General features: G+C 43.7%; 1 non-coding gene across 1 annotated transcript; it reads right to left on the bottom strand.

Annotated features, from left to right (window-relative positions):
* Positions 1-10,119: 10,119 nt before the first annotated feature.
* On the bottom strand, positions 10,120-10,185 carry LOC121168911. The gene has a single exon (XR_005885776.1). It is a non-coding gene; the product is annotated as a small nucleolar RNA SNORD104 (small nucleolar RNA).
* Positions 10,186-16,581: the final 6,396 nt, after the last annotated feature.

Raw genomic sequence — 16,581 nt, 5'->3', positions numbered from 1 at the left:
ACATGGCTTAGCTGGAACCCCTTCTTCAGTGTGTCACAAGCTGCAGTCATGGTGTCAGTAGGGCTGTGTTCTCATTTTGAAGCTTGACGTGTGAAAAATCTACTTCCATACTCACTCAGGTTATTGCCAGAATTCCTTTGTGGCTGTAAAACCAAGGTTGTTGGGGCTGGCACAGTGATGCAGTGGGTTAAGCCTTCACATGGTGCTAGCATCCTAAAGGCTGCCCCCCTTTTGAGTGCCAGATGCTCCACTTCCAATCCAGCTCCCTGTTATTGCCCTCCCTGGGAGGGCAATAAAACATGACCCAAGTCCTTGTGACTCTGCACCCACATGGGAGACCCGAAGGAAGCTCCTGGCTTTGGACCAGCACACCACCAGCCATTGTGGACTTTTGGGAAGTTAATCAGAAGGTGGAAGATTCTCTCCTTCTCCTCTCTCTTTTTGTAAAAAAAAAAAAAAACAACCAAGTGATGAGGGGGCCTGCTGCAGTAGTCTAGTGGCTAAAGTCCTTGCCTTGCATGTGCCTGGATTCCATATGGGCACTGGTTCATGTGCTGGCAGTCCCACTTCCCATCCAGCTCCCTGCCTGGGAAAACAGTTGAGGATGTCCCAAAGTCTTGGGACCTTGTACCCGCATGATAGGCCCAGAAGAAGCTCCTGGCTCCTGACTTTGGATTGGCTCAGTAGTTTGAGGAGTGAAGCATCAGATGGAAGATCTTCCTCTCTGTCTCTCTTTCTCTCTGTATATCTGACTTCCCAATAAAAATAAATCTTTTTTAAAAAATTGATGAGGGTGCAGATCTTGTGGTATAGTGGCTTAAGCCATTGGCTGCAGTGCAGACATACCATAAGGGTGTCAGTTCAAGTCTCAGCTGCTCCACTTCTGATTCGGGTTTCTGCTAATGTGCGTGGGAAAACATCTGAAGATGGCTCAAGTGCTTGGACCCCTGCACTCACATGAGAGATCTGGATGAAATTTGTAGCTTTCCTGGTTTTGGCCTGGACCAGCTTTGGCCATTACGGTCATCTGGGAAGTGAACTAGCGAATGGGAGATCTCGTTTTCTCTGTCTCCCTCCCTCAATCAACTTTCAAGTAAATAAAATAAATCTCAAAGAGGGACAATGTCTAATAAAGTTTACTTAAATTTGTATTGAGGCATAAAATATTGAACTAAAAATTCCCACCTCTGATTAAAGTGGGAAGGGTCAGATATGAAGGAAGATGGGTGGGGCAAATGCTTTCAGTTTTTTGTTTTCTTCTGTGTCCATATGATTCACACCCAGTCCTGGAGCTTGGTGGTAAGTCTGGTTGGCCTACACCCATTTTGGTTCTTGTGTATGCAAACAGGTACAGCCAGCCTAACAGAGTCTGGCCCACCCCCAGAATGGCCTGCCCTTCATCCCAGCTCTCACACTCACCAGTGGAAGCAGCAAGGGGGTCCCCAAAGTTCCCCTACAAAGCTTGCTCCTAATCCAGCTAGCAGGGGAGTTCCCCAAGTTCTCCTACCAGACCTGCTCCCAGACCTCAATCTTGTGTGCTAGTGGAGGCAGTGACCCTGTTTGGCACAGTCTGCCCTCAGTCCTGGCCTTTGCATGTACTGGTGGTTGCTACAGACTGGCCCCCCTTGATCTCCTGTCAGTCCCAGCTCTCATGAGGGTCACGTGGGTTCCTGTCAGGTGAGTTCTGTGGTCCAGCCTGATTTGACCCATCACCACCCCATCTCACCATGTAAACAAGCAGGTGTTGCAGGCCCCAGAGGTGAACCCATGTATCCTCTACTGAATTTGTCCAGATCTAGTTCTCTTACATTCTGGTGGATGCTGCAGCCCAGCCTGATATGGCCCAAACCCTGCTTCAACACTCATCGGCAGATACTGCAGGTCAGCCCAGCCAAGCATGTCCCCAGCCCCAGCTTTTGCAAGTGCCCATGGATGGCAGGTCATGCTGTTTAGCCCAGCTCAGGTCTCCCATGTGGGTGGGGGCCTTGGTCTGACCCAAACATGCCCTCTGATTTCCCCTCTCTAAACCGTTCCATCTCAGCTCCTTCGCCTACCTGCGAGTGCAGTAGCCTGGTCTGCACAAGGTTCCAGAAATCATTCCTGTCCTGTCAAACATGCCCTCAACCAGCCCCCCTCCAATATGTCCCCAGGTTACCTTCCCTGGACAATCTGCAGCATCAGTCTTTCACCTGGTGGCCAGGGTAGCATGTCCTGGCCCTGTGTTCCCTGCATTTTAAAAAACATACCATTTTTTAAAATATAGAATAGGCAACTATGCTGGCACAGTGGCATAATTAACACAAATTTGGCATTAACCAGGCTCATAATGCCCACCAGCTGCTTTTCTGCCAGCAATGTAACACTTGCCTAGCTACAAGACAACCTTGGTAGTTGCCTGTTGCTGGAAGCACAGGACACATCTTAACGAATTGCCACAGCAGAATCTGGCCCCGTGACCAGTATGGAGCTTGAGAAGCAGAAGGTGGCCAGCATCTGCAAGGCTGATTTTTCCCAGTTGTAGACCCTCCCTCAAGGTAATCAGTATCTTCTCAGAATAACATGTATGAGTTTTAACATTTTTAAAAAAATTAGTTATTTTAAAAGTAAAATGGTAGAGAGGGATGGAGACAGAAAGGGAAAGGTAGGAAGAGAGAGAGAGTCTTTTATCTCTGGTTCTCTCCCCAGATGGCTGCACAAGGGCTGGTACAGGCCAAAGCTAGGCTGAAACTCCATCTGGGTCTCTAACATGGGTTCATGGGCCCAAGCACTGGGGCCATCCTCTGCCGCCTTCCCATGCATGCTAGCACGGAGCTGGATCAGAAGCAGAGGGGCTAAGGCTCCAATACGCTCCCACAGCGTAGCTCACTGTGCCTCAACATCAGCCCCTAAATTCATTTTTGTCTGATTTCTTTCACTCACTGTCTTGTTGAGACCAAACATGGTTTTGCACAGTTGTAGATTGTTCATCCTCATGTTAGCAGTATTCCATTCTGCAAGCATATGTATTTTGTTCATGCCACTGAAGACGGCATCGGGGTGGTTTAATAGGATTTGCGTTAGTTTGCTATCGGTGATATAGCTGCATTATGTGTCAGTGAGAGGACTCTGAAAGATGAATGCAAAGAAGTTCCATGTGTTAGCCAGATGTATCTAGTTGTCAGTTTTGTAGTACCTTGAGTTGCTCATCAGATTATACTCAATAAAAGCATGACTACAAGAGTCACCCATTGCTCAGATCAGCAGAAACCCCACAGATTCCTGGCTCCCACAACAATCCCTAATGGGTGACTCTTGTAGTTTTTCTTCGCTTCCCTTCTTGAGAAATTCCATATAGTCCAGAGCCACTGATTATAAAATCCTATTTACTAATCACAGCAATAGGCATGTGATCCAACATAGACAAAAGATTCCAGTGTCAGAAATTCTACTCTTGAGAATCAAGACGTGTGGAAACTGAGCCAGTAGATATACACCTGCAACAGGTTACTCTTAAATCCTGACTTCTGCAGTTTCCAAAATGTTCCTAGTTCTTGTCCTTCCAGCCACCATGAACAGCACTCCTTTACAGTCTGTTCAGAGCTCTTCTGACCGGAAGTTTTGGAGATCTATGTAGTCATGGGAATTACTTGCTTAAGAAAATTATGCAACGAAAGCAAGAGCAATACCATGGCTGCTGTTTGGAAGTATCAGGGAAGAAAATAAAATATCAGGGAAGATAAAATTAATGACTGAAATGTTAAATGTCAGAGATTTACCAAACATTGTGTTTGGCTCAGCAATCAGAACATCTCTTTGGGTATGGGAATCTCGTATCAAAGGGCTGGGGTTCAGGTCCTGCCTTTGCTGCCAATTTCAGCTTCGTGCTAATTCACTCTATAGGAGACAGCAGGTAACAGTCCAAGTACTTGAATCCTGGCCCACCACATGGTTGTAGTTCTGGGCCCCTGGCTTTGTCCTGGCCCAGCCACAGCTGTTGTAAGCATTTGGGAAGTGAAACAGCTTATAGAAGATCCATCTATAGCACCCTTTGTCTCTTCCTTAAAAAAAAAAAATCTTTCTTCTTAATTGTCAGCTCTTGTTTAGATCTGAGAAAGAATCAGAAGAGAGAATGGGACAGTTTTGGTTTGGGTGAGGCAGTCTGGTCCAAGATACTCCTACAGGTGAGAAGTTCTGGGTAACAGAGTACAAGTTATGAGGATACAGGAACTTGGTACCTGTAAGGAGCTGCTGAACACGCCACTGTCAATGCCACAACTTTGGGCAGTCAGGACTGTGGCTCTCCACCCAGGATAAATAGCCCAGGCAGAGGATTTTCTATTTTGACTTTTGTTTCTAAAGATTCTCCTGTTTGCCAGGATTGGGAAGGAAGCATGCAGTTAAATGACCTCTGCAGTGACTTTGCCTGAGCTTTTGCCTCGATGCTTCTGTGTCATTCATTTTCATGTAACATTAACTGTCTTGGATTTTTAGAAGACCATGTTGTTCCAGGTAATTCTACCTTGACAGAGTTCCCTCTTGTTTCAGTGAAATATTTAGAAATTGTTCTCTGTAACTTCCCAGCTCTCTCCTATCCTATTTCTTCTCATCCTAACCTTTTCCCTTCACACGCCATGCTTATCCTGCTGGGTTTTTATCTCACTCCCAGCAGGTTCCCCTCAGGACACAGAGCCTGTCCTGGATTAGAGCCCCAGCTCTAACCACTGTTTACAACCAGCTCCACCTTACAAGAGGTAATTGTGTTCCACTCTTCGCAACGGCTTGTTTGCCTGGCAGCTTGCAGTTGACTGTGATGAGAGTAATTGTGCTGTAGAAATCAGCACACCCTGCAAGTCAGGCAGTTGAAGCGTCACCAGCTCAGCTGCCCCCCCCCCCACACACACCGCTATGCTCTTCCAGCTTTGGGACCTCATTGGGTTGGGGGAGTGGCACTTGCACTCATCAGCACTGGATGAACAAAACTACTCCCATGTGAGCTACTGCTCCAGAATTGCTCAGCCTACTCTCCTCTGCATTCTCTTAGCTCATATAGAGGCCGTCTTGTCCTCAGAATCTTTTTGTTCTTGCAGGTGCTACCTCAGGTTTTACGAGTATTGACTTATGCTAGACCACTCATTTTAATTAAAAAATTTTTTTTTACATTTTATTATTATTATTATCATTTTATGATATAGTTCCATAGGCTCCTGGCATTTCCCCTATCCCCTCCCCAACTCCCCCTCCCCCCCCACCTAGTTCCTTTATATCATTACTAAAATATAGTTCTTCATACACAGTCATACATCCATCACTGCGGGCATGGACAATGGCAGAGAGTCCAGCATCCTATTGTCAAGATATAGTAAATAGTTTCATTGTAAGTCCATCCTTGGCTGGAAGTAGAAATGCATACTACATTGTATCCTCACATCTGGATGTTAGTCTCCATTTCACAGCTACTGTACATCTCCTTAAATGAAAAGTCACAATACAAAATCAACAATAGAAAGAAAAATAGAAATTTACAATGCCATGAAGTTAAATGACATGTTACTAGATATGACAGTCTCCATTACACAGCTACTATACATCCCCCTAAACGAAAAGCCACAAAACAATATCAACATCAGGGAGAAAAAAGAAATTAACAACACCAAGATGTTAAATAACATGCTACTAAATGACTAACGTGTAGCTGAAGAAATGAAAATCAAGAACCTTCTTGAAGAAAATGATGCTACTGTATGATCTACGAGTCATTGAATCATTTAATCAGAAGAAAGTGTTTTGAAGAGATGAAACTAACAGAAAACAACAAAACCATGCGGTATAGTTTCTGCTGATTTTTTGTTGGTGAAATGTGTCTCTTCTAGACAATAAATAGATGGGTTTTGTTTTTTAAGCCAGGCTACTAATCTATGAAGTTTGATTGAGCTTAAACCATTTACATTCAGAGTTTAATATGTATGGATGGAACTTTGGTCCTGTCATTTGAAGACTAAACCAATAGACCACTCATTTTTAAAAGGATGAATTATTTATTTATTTATTTATTTGGAAGGCAGAATGACAGGGAGAGAGATGGAGGGAGATCTTCCTTTGGCTGGTTTACTTCTCGAAATGGCTGCAATAGCTAGGATCCAGAACTCCAACCTGGACTCTCATGTGAGTAGCAGGGGCTAAAGGACTTGGACCATCAGCCGCTGCTTTTCCAGATGCACTAATAGGGAGCAGGATTGGGAATGAAAGCAGCCAGGACTCAAACCAGTGCTCCAATCTGGGATGCTGGTATTGTAGGCAGCAGATTAACGTACTATGCCACAGCCCAGGCCCCTGGTTCACTCATGTTTTGAGGATCACCAAACACTGGACACTTGGTTTTCTTGCAAACATTCATGAGGTTTTGGTTTCCTCTGTTTCTTACCTGGACATTGAGACATTTGAAAATATGACATCACCATTTCCCCAGAAATCTGTGAGTTGGATGACTTCCAAGGTTTATTACAATTATGAGGTTTTCCAGGTTCATTTACTGAAAACTGGGATCAAATTACAGAAAATTCTTTTAGGACACAGGAGGATTGACCTAGAGCTGTTGCTGGCCTCTCATGAGTTCCCTGAAGTCCTCCTTGGAGTCAAGGTTGGGGATCACCTGTTCTTCAGTGACACTCTGATGGAAAACACTTCTTAGCTTCTAGTCCTGCGGGGCCCTGTGGCTTCCCCTTGGAACTTGATGAACCTTTGCCTGCTTCGCACACCTCTGATGTTGCCTGACTTTCTGGTCACTGTTTAACTCGGCAGATGCTAAGCTAACACACACACACACACACACACACACACACACTTGAAAACTTTATCACCAAATGCACAATCACTTTTTTGAAACGGCCACCCCCAGAATAGACCACAGGATCCATGGTCAGGAAATTCTTCTTAGATTGACCCATAGTTCACGTGTTGAAAATAAAATAGTTTTCCAGAAGACTGAATTAGACAAAGGAGTGCGTTTATCCTGAATATTGTAGAAAGGCATATAAAGTACAATTTTCAAGCGATAATATGAACACTGTATTTGTAAAGACTTTCTGGAGCACCAAGGCCACAAGGGTGTGTGTGTGTGTAGTGTGTGTGTGTGTGTGTGTGTGTGTGTGTGTACAAGGAATTGGCTCACATGTTTGTGCAGCCTGGAGAGTCCCACAGCTGTAGCTTGCCGGTTGGAGGCCCAGAGGCCTATCAAACCTGAAGACTGAGAACCACAGGCTGCTGGGGGCTTCTGGTTCGACGGCTGGCAGGCTCAAGTTCTCGGAGAAGCCACTGTTTTAGTCTGTTTCCTAAGGTGAAAAAGGCCGATGTATCTGCTCAGGAGCCATAGATATTAATCGTAGTTGTGACAGAGTGATGACATATTACTTTTTGTTTTTGCTCATTTTTTCTGAAATGAGTTGTCTTCAGATTTTTTAATATATTTATTTATTTTTATTGGAAAGTCAGATATACAGAGAGGAGGAGAGACAGAGAGGAAGATCTTCTGTCCCATGATTCACCCACCAAGTAACCGCAACGGCTGGAGCTGAGCTGATCCAAAGCCAGGATCCAGGAACTTACTCCAGGTCTCCCAAAGCTTTGGGCTGTCTTCGACTATTTTCCTAGCCACAAGCAGGGAGCTGGATGGGAAGTGGAGCTGCTGTGATTAGAACTGGTGCCCATATGGGATCCCGGGCGCGTACAAGGCGGGGACTTTAGCCCCTAGGCTGCTGTGCTGGACCCTGTTTTCACTGTCTTCAGATTTTTAAAGAAATTTATTTAGTTATTCATTTGAAATTCAGAGCAATAGAGAGGGAGGGAAATAGAGAGGGAGAGAGAGATATACTAAATATGTTGTTTATTCCTCAAATGGTTGAAGGAGCTAGGTCTAGGCCAGACTGAAGCTAGGAGCCAGAAACTGCACCCATGACCCCCACAAGAGTAGCAGGAGGGTGAGTACTTGCCCCATCATGCACCATCTCTTCAGGTGCACCAGCATGGAGCTGGATGGGAAATGGAGCAAAGGACACCAGTATTCCAAGCAGTGGGTCAATCCACCATACTATAGCACCAGCTCCCGTCTTCAGAGTGAAAGGAGAACAATGAAGAAAACTTCCTGTGGGCAAAACTTCTGCATTTGCTATCCATATGTTGTAGATTGTTTGTTTGAGAAGCAGCAAGGAAGGGAGGGCAGAGAGAGAAAGAGAGAGAGAGAGAGGGAGAGAGAGATATTGAGGAGCCAGCAGCAGGAGTCAGGAACTCAGTCATGTACTCAATGTGGGTGTCAGGGACCCAAGTACTTGAGCCATCATTTGCTGCTTCTCACAGTGTACACCAGCAGGAAACTGGAATGGGGCACAGGGCCAAGTCTCAAACCCAAGCAGTCTGGGTGGAATGTGGGTGCCTTAACTCATATCTTAATTACTAGGTTAAACATCCATGCCTCTGGATGTTTTAACTCAGAATTCCAGATACTGAATAATACTTTGCAGGCCCCACAGTTTTCCTAGCAGTGGAGTCCAAAGTCCTGGTGCTACTGCTTTGCCATTTGTGTACACAGCAGAAAGCATTTTGGTTTTCTGAGCCTGTGTACTCAGTTCAAAGTCTTTAGCACCTGATTTTCCTCCAGATCCTGCCAAACAAGAACATATTTCAAAAGGAAAGGGAAGAAAGCTGTGAAAATTTTCAAAAATTTTATAGGGATTTTATATATTTGTAGTTAATTTCCAGACACAATCCAGTTTTATTGCTATTATTAATTGTCATTATCAACTCATTTTCTCGTTGTAGTTTTCCAGTTAGACAGTTATTACTAATGTTGAAAATATTATGGAGTTTTAGACACTGGTGTAAGTGGTGGCAACTTTTGCTGAATCAGCAATATATTCAGGAAAATCTATGGTCACCCCTATTTTATCTGTGCTTAATGCTCTGGTCTTCTGAATTTGTTTCTTTTTATATTTGGCTGCTTCCTTCCATTCTGTTTTTATGTACCTAGCAGTACATGAGGGGTCCTAAAAATGCTCACACAAAAAATCCTTATTATGAAAAAAACATATTTTTAATTTTTTTGCAGCAGAATCTAAAATTTATGGTCATGGTTCCATTTCTCATCAACTTGGCTTTAAAGATTTATTTATTTTTATTGGAAAGTCAGATAATATACAGAGAGGAAGAGAGACAGAGAGGAAGATCTACCATTTTATGATTCACTCCCCAACTTGCCACATGGCTGGAATTATGCCAATCTTAAGCCAGGAGCCAGGAGACTCTTCCGGGACTCCCATGTGGGTGCAGGGTCCCAAGGCTTTGGACTGTCCTCGGCTGCTTTCCCGGGCCACAAGCAGGGAGCTGGATGGAAAATCGGGTGGCCGGGATTAGAACTGGTGCCCATATGGGATTCAGGGGAATGCAAGGCAAGGACTTTAGCCACAAGGATACCATGCTGGGCTCTCTCACTGATTTTTAAAACTCCTTTCGTACTTGCTATATCTCTCCTTTTGAATGACAGTTTGAACAACAATGCAATGTATCATTTCTTTCATTTTTAAAATCGATGGCCTCATTATCTAAATGAATTAAGTTGCTGTCGAGCAGTGCAGCAGTAATCTTTTTCTCTGAAAATTATTTTGTTTTTATTCAAAAGGTAAATTACAAAGAGAAAGAGCCGGAGAGACAGAATGAGAAAGCTCTTCTATCCATTGGCTCCCTCTCCAAATGATCCCAGTTGCCAGGGTTTTCTAGGTCAAGGCCAGAAGCACAGAGATCCTTCCGTGTGTCTAACGCAGGTGCAGGAGCCCAAGGGCTTGGACCTCTGCTTTCTCAGGCACAGTAAGAATGAACTAAGTGAGTGGAACAGCTGGGATTAGAATTGGCATCCATATGAGATGCTGGCATCATAGGTAGCAGCTTCACTGGCTATGGCATAATGCTGCTTTTTGTTTTGTTTTGTTTTGTTTTAGTCCAAAGATTGTATGGAAGAGTCTGGGAGTTGGGTCAGGAAGGTAGGTGTTTTGGTGGCAGAACTTGAAGCCATACTGAGACTCAAGGAAATCTGAAGTCCTTGGCTGGGACCTGCAAAAACTGCAGTCTACTTGCCTGCCTGATTCCTCTGCCCTTGCCATGGTTGGCTCATCACCCACATCAGCAGTCTAACGCGTGCTTGAAATGGGATGTCATCACTGCTGGCCTCCCACCCACTTGCCACCCTGCTCCCCAGCCTATCACCTCTGGGGCCAGAGCCAAAGTGCTTTTATAAAACTCCCTTTTTTATGCGCTGTAGCCCTAGTTTCTGTTCAGCTCGGTTGCATGTTCCTAGACAAGTTTTTGTTTTTTTCTCAAACTGAGAGGTGCCATTTTTCTTAACAGTGGAAAATGTAATCTGTATTAATTTTTCCAACAGTTCTCCTTTGGAAATTCACATTATTCAGTTAATGTTAATACTTTTACACTGAATCTTCCCATATGTTAAAATTAAAATATATTAAAATGCAAATGAAACCTCAAAGTAGTTGGATTCTTGGTACCCATGTGAGAGACCCAGATGCAGTTATAAGCCCCCAGCTGTGGCCAGGTCCGGCTGTTGCAGGCATTTAGAGATTAAAACAGGAGATTAAGGCCTTTGGAGGATGTTTTGCACTCTCTCTCCTTCTCTCTGTAATAAATGGATAAATAAGTAATTTTTGAAATTATTTTTTCTAACTCTTTAAATTGTTCTCCAAATATTTCTATTCTCCGCTTTTAGTTGTGTCCATCCTGTAATGTTCCTTTGTCCAGCATAGTCTATTTCAACAATATATCTAATTAGTTATATATGTACTTCTTTGTTATAATTGTCTATTGATGGCTTACAGCATGCAGTCTTTCTTGTTTTGAAAACATGGCTTCCATTTAAAAAAGATTTATTGACTTATTTATTTGAATAACAGAGTGACACAGAGAAAGAAAATGTCAGAGACAGAGTGAGAGATACCTTTCATCTGCTGGTTCACTTCTCAGATGGCTGCAAGAGTCAGGACTGGGCCAATCCAAAGCTGGTGGTCAGGAATTCCATCTGGGCCTCCCATGGCAGTGATAGGGAGCCACAGACTTGGATCATCATCCAGTCTTCCTAGGATGGATGAACAAGGAGCTGGATGAGAAGTGGAGCAGCTTGGACTGGAAGCAGTGTTTGAACTTGAGACGCAAGCTCCTGAGCCATGGTCAACCTGCTGGGCCGTGTGCTGGCCACTGTGTCTCCCTAGGCATGCTCATTGTAAGAGCTGAGACTTTTCTTGTTTCAAACATTCATGCACTCTTCTTTCTGGTGCTCAAGCAGATGGCTACTTTGCTTTAGTCCCAGTATGTGTCCCTCATGTTGTTTCTAAAGGGAACGGACCAGGAGAAGCCCCATCGTGGTGGGTGGTGAGCTGGGGCTCTGCAAAAGCTGTGTTGACCTCCAATGGTACTGCTAGACTTCCCCAAGAGAGCCCCGACCCAGGATTCACACGCTGCAATTCCAGGGGAAAACACTGAGCCTGCCGATCCTGGGGCTGCAAATGCAGGTTTGACAGAGTCACTGGAAGAGCAGGGTGATGGATCTGCAGCTTCTTTCAGCAGGGCCCAACTGTTACCTCTGTTCTCTCATCCTCCACCAGGCCCAGCCCTGACCCTGCCCTGGGAACCTCCATTGTCCTGTACTCACTGTCTAACTCCTCAGAAATTCCTGATCCAGGTTTTGTAAAAACTTGCTCTTGACATTCACACTTCCTGTTTTGTTCCTGGTGCTTTCCAGATTATTCAGATTATTTTAGGAGGAAGTACTCAAGAGCCTAAGTCTGTTCACCACATGGTCAGGTAGAAGAGTTTGTCAACACGGAGTATAAAGATGAATCATGAGAATTTCAAGGACACATACTTGAGATCTAGCAATAAAACTCTGAGAGCTCAAGATAAGAAAAGGCAAACTGGGTATTTGGTGACATGTTGTTTGTCATTGATGTACATGTGAGGACAGAATTTGTTTCAAAATATCTAAGTATGTGTGAAGAGGAAGGCTTGGCAGTAGATAGCAGAAAAGGGTGGCACAGGGCAATGCCCTCTGTCTGCACACTTGGGTCATGGCAGCGGACTCCCGGACTAGGTCTCCCCAGCCATTTCTAGGTTGTTCCACCCCAGAAGCTGTGCAACAGCAGTATTTCCAAGGAAATACTGGAATAGTAAGAAACACCAAATGCCAGTGCTAGATTTTTCTTGTAAGAAACCTCATCAGGCTGTGCCCTTTCCCCTACTCTCCCAAGCATCTCTCACCTAATTAGTTTGGCATCTATACACACACTAATCACAGGGCTCACAGCTCCTCCCTCACCAGACCACAGATGTTGGAGTCAAAGGTCTGAGCGTCATCCCTGGGCAATCACAAAAGGCAAGACTTGGCAAGGAAGAGCCTGGGCTAATCAACAACAAAATCACAGGCAACATCGCTGCTCCGGCTCCCATTGTGCAATCCACGCAGTGGAAGGGCCCCCGACTGGGCTGTCCACCACTGTCCCAGCTATTGTCACTTAATAATCACATACTCACAAGCCAGGCCACTTTCCCTCTCAAAGCTTCAGTGTGTCTACCTTCCAGTCAACTTCATAGAACAGCTCTGGGTACAAATTGCATGTAAGAGCACTGAGACACGGACAGAGCACATCTGGGCTTGTACAATCTGCATATTTTTAGGAAATAAACAAAGTTCTTTTCTAAAACTGTGAAGACTTCTGCCTAGATTTTCTTTTTAACTGGTTCTCTTTCCAACATCTGGTGCTAGAATTTTAAAAGCTCTTTTCCCATAGGTTGAGACATAAATTGCAGATCTGCCTGGGAAGGATCGCACTTTAGTTTATTTCTCATAGAAGGCTTGGGTAAATGCTTTATCAGAGTGTTCAACCAAGGGCTTCTGAGATGACGAGAATTAGACCTGATGTGGGCTAAAAGGGGGCGAATCTAGATTTGTTTATGCTTTCCCTCTCTCAACCAGCTCTCTTGGCAGAGCTGCTTAAAAACAAATACTGCTTTTGCAAGAAATCACCCTAGATGTCTAAACTGTTTTATTCCCTACAAATCAATTTCATTGATTCTACATGTTTATCTAGTTCTTAACACACAGTTTAAAATTAATCTTACCTTTTATTAACATTCCAGCTGACAAGTTGTAGTCCGTGACTTGAAGGGTCCCAAAATCTCAAAGAAAAAATAAAAATTATTATCTTTGATTAAGAAATATCAAAATGTGGGTTCCTTTAGTATTTGGGGAGTGGTGATTTTTTAAAATAAAAGTGACTTTAAGAAGCCACTTGGGATACCCACATTCGGTATATGAGTGCCCGGGTTCAAGTCCACATTCTATTACTGATCCAGTTTCCTGGATCAGAATACAGGCCCTGGGGGGCATCAGGTGCTGGCTCAATGCTTGGGTTTCTGCCTCCTGTGTGGGAATCCTGTGTTGAGTGCTGGCCTGTTGTCCTTGACCTGGCCCAGCTCCAGCTATTGCAGATATTTGGGGAATGAACAAGAGGATGAAAAAAATCTCTCTGAGTTTTTCTAACTACCTCTGTTGTAATTAAGTGAAAATAAACAAATAATTTAAAAAACTAAATGTGATCCATTTCCTTCAGTCCTTTAGGCAGCTAATAGATGAACAAATTACTTGATTACATTTAGGTACAATGATTCAACTATGCCAACTAAATTCCTTCACTTTGAAAAACTGTGCCCGGTGATATTCTACTACTGTTTCCCTCAGTTTTCACTTTGCATAAGGTGTTCCTAGTGCTTTATTAATCTGTAAATTTCCCTATTCCCAAAGAATAACGCAATGTGAGGTTGAAGCATGTGCAACTGCCATTTCTTGGGTCAAAACATGGTGTTATGAGCTCAGGTTATGTATAGAGCCCGATTTCTTGGTTTCATTTCAACCGCCTGGTAGATTTAAAACCACAGATTGCTACAAGCTTTTAGAACCTGTTTCCTCTTCCATAAAATAGACAATGACAGGGGTGCCAACTTCAGAGAGTTGTGTGAACTAAATGAGATCATGCCATACAGGGTGCTTTCCATAGTGCCCGGTGCCTGGTAAGTACCTAACACATGCTGGCTTCACAGAGAGAAGGGTATATGAAGTGTATTCTCTTTACATAAATAAAGCAATTAAAAAATAGGGTTTGTAAAAGAGGGAGAAGGCACTGAAGTTGCTTCATCCCCAGCAGCTCAGTGTTTCTCAGAGTGTTTAATGCATGTATGCCCTGAAGTTTGTATTCAATTGGGTGGCTTGGATCTTCAGTTTTACCCAATGGATCAATATGTGTTCATAATCTTGTTTGAGTATTTGTGTTAGAACTTAATGTTCCAATAAGAAATTAAGGTACATTAAGTCTATGTACCTATGTATGTATTCAAAGTATAGTGAGTTGAAAAAAAATTCATGGAAAATAGAATTTCATAATACGAACTTTCCATAGACAAATTTTAAGGACTGTTTCATTAGGATTTGGGATCTCTTTTAAGAGAATTTTTCTTAAGAAAAAATATTTTCTACAATCAATGAATGAGCAAATTAATCAAAACATGATTTTTAAAAAAGAGTTTAATGTTCCTATTTGGCTCCATCCATTTTTTCATGAAATAAGGATTACATGGGGAGTACTTTGAACACTCCAGATTTAGAGTTCAGAGAGATGGGAGCTACTGTGAGGAGTGGGCAGAGATTGTAAGGTCCTTGGAGAAAAGAGAGAACAGTTTTGAGAGGCAGAGAAGTTAGCTTTGCCATTCTCTCCTGAGAAAGCCAGGAGGCTGTCGGTTCAGGACCAACCCACGGGGTTGACGGTGAAGAAGTCTTCTGGTGCCTTGGAGAAGAGGGATTTTGAAGGAGCTCTGGGAACAAAAAAGCTCTTAAGCTGGTCAGATGAAGAGAAATAATATTTGATAATAGATACTGATATTGCTATTTTGTTGTGAGGGGAGCTAGATGAGGTGGCACATTGATTAAGACAAGCAGATTTGAGAGGTGCTTTTAAGATGAGCTGTGCAAGAGCAATAGGTGACACGCAGTCTAGTTAAGGAGGCAGTTGATCACCAGGAAGGAGGGTAACTGCCAAAGTCCAGTGTTCATAGAGAAAAGCAGGGGAACCACGGCACCAGTATGAATTTGGCTGAAGCAAAAACAGGAGTCCCAGTGACCAGACAGAATTTGAGCTCATTAAGGAGGGTGGTTTGCCAAATTTGTTAGTGGAAAAAGGAGAGGTTCCTTTCAGAGTGTCATTGTTTTTCAGTGAAAAAGTGGTCAAGGTGATCAACTGAGAATCTAAACAAGGCTTGTTTGTACAGAGCCCTAGGGCTAGGAAGGCACAGATGAGATCTCACTCTTCTTCTTCCTGCCTCTCAAATGAAAAAATGAATTCTTTGAACTTTGTGAAAAGTGACATTTAGGGATAACATGTATTTACAAAAGGAATTGGCATGCATGAAGTTGAAAGTTTGAGGTGTATAGATAACTGTAATAAAAGCTGGAGGGGCCAATATTGTGGTGGAGCAGATTAAGCTGTAGCCTGTGACATCAACATCCCACTTCAGAGCTTTGATTGGACCCCTGACTGCTCTGCTTCTGATCCATCTTCCTGTTAAATGGCCTGGGAAGGCAGCAGAAGATGACCCACATACTTGGGACACTACCATTCATGTGGGAGACCCACATGGAATTCTGATTTCATGCCTTTGGTCTGCTCCAGCCTCAGCCATTGTGGCCATTTGAAGAGTGAACCATCAGAGGGTTCTCTCTCTCTCCCTCCTTTCTTTTCAAACAAACAAAGTTTTAAAATAGCAAGGACAAATATGACTGTGGAGAAGAAGACTGAAGTTAGGTAGAAGACAAGCCCTGCTTTTATGAACCATAGGCAATGGCAGAAAGGCACGAGGAGGTTATTTCACTTTAAGAACAAAAGAGCACTGGGTGGCAGATGGCAGGGTTTTCTGAGAGGGGAGTGAGCAGGAAAATGGCGTAGAAGCATCAATGAAGAGCAGAGAGGACATAAAGCTTATTCTAGGCACTGCGATACCCCGAGTACTGGTGACTAACCAGTGGGAAAGGTAGAGGACACAAAAAATGCAAACACCACTAGTAAGTACTGCAGCTTCACGTAGGGAGCAAAGGGCATTTCAGAGAGACATTGGAAATGAGGTGTTTTATTGATGACAGAAACCTTGCAGAAGGCTAGGTGGGAGGACATGGAGTGACAGAGCAGGTAGAAGCTGCGAATAGAACAGGAATGTATTGAGAAACATGTAGATAAGAAGCTGAAGGGCACAAAGAGCCGGGACTCCTGAACTTCTGGGGGGTCCCTGGCTGTTGAAGGAAAATGAAGTTAACTCATTCCTTTCTATGTGTTCTCCAGAGCCACAGGCGTGTTAACTCCGTCTGTAACAAGTGAACACATGGTCCTCAGAAAGATAGAGATCAGTGCTACTCAAGGGAAGGACAGAGAGATTCGCTGGGAAGACCAGAAGGCAGGAGTCTTTTTATTGAGGATAGAAGAGCAAAGTGGACCCACTACTGAGTGTCTA

The sequence above is a fragment of the Ochotona curzoniae genome, unplaced genomic scaffold (genome assembly GCF_017591425.1).
Source record: "Ochotona curzoniae isolate NIBS_2020 unplaced genomic scaffold, NIBS_Ocur_1.0 scaffold_1037, whole genome shotgun sequence".
Lineage (NCBI taxonomy): Eukaryota > Metazoa > Chordata > Mammalia > Lagomorpha > Ochotonidae > Ochotona > Ochotona curzoniae.
Note: the sequence above shows the minus strand (reverse complement) of the source record. Positions and strands in the feature narration are given on the sequence as shown.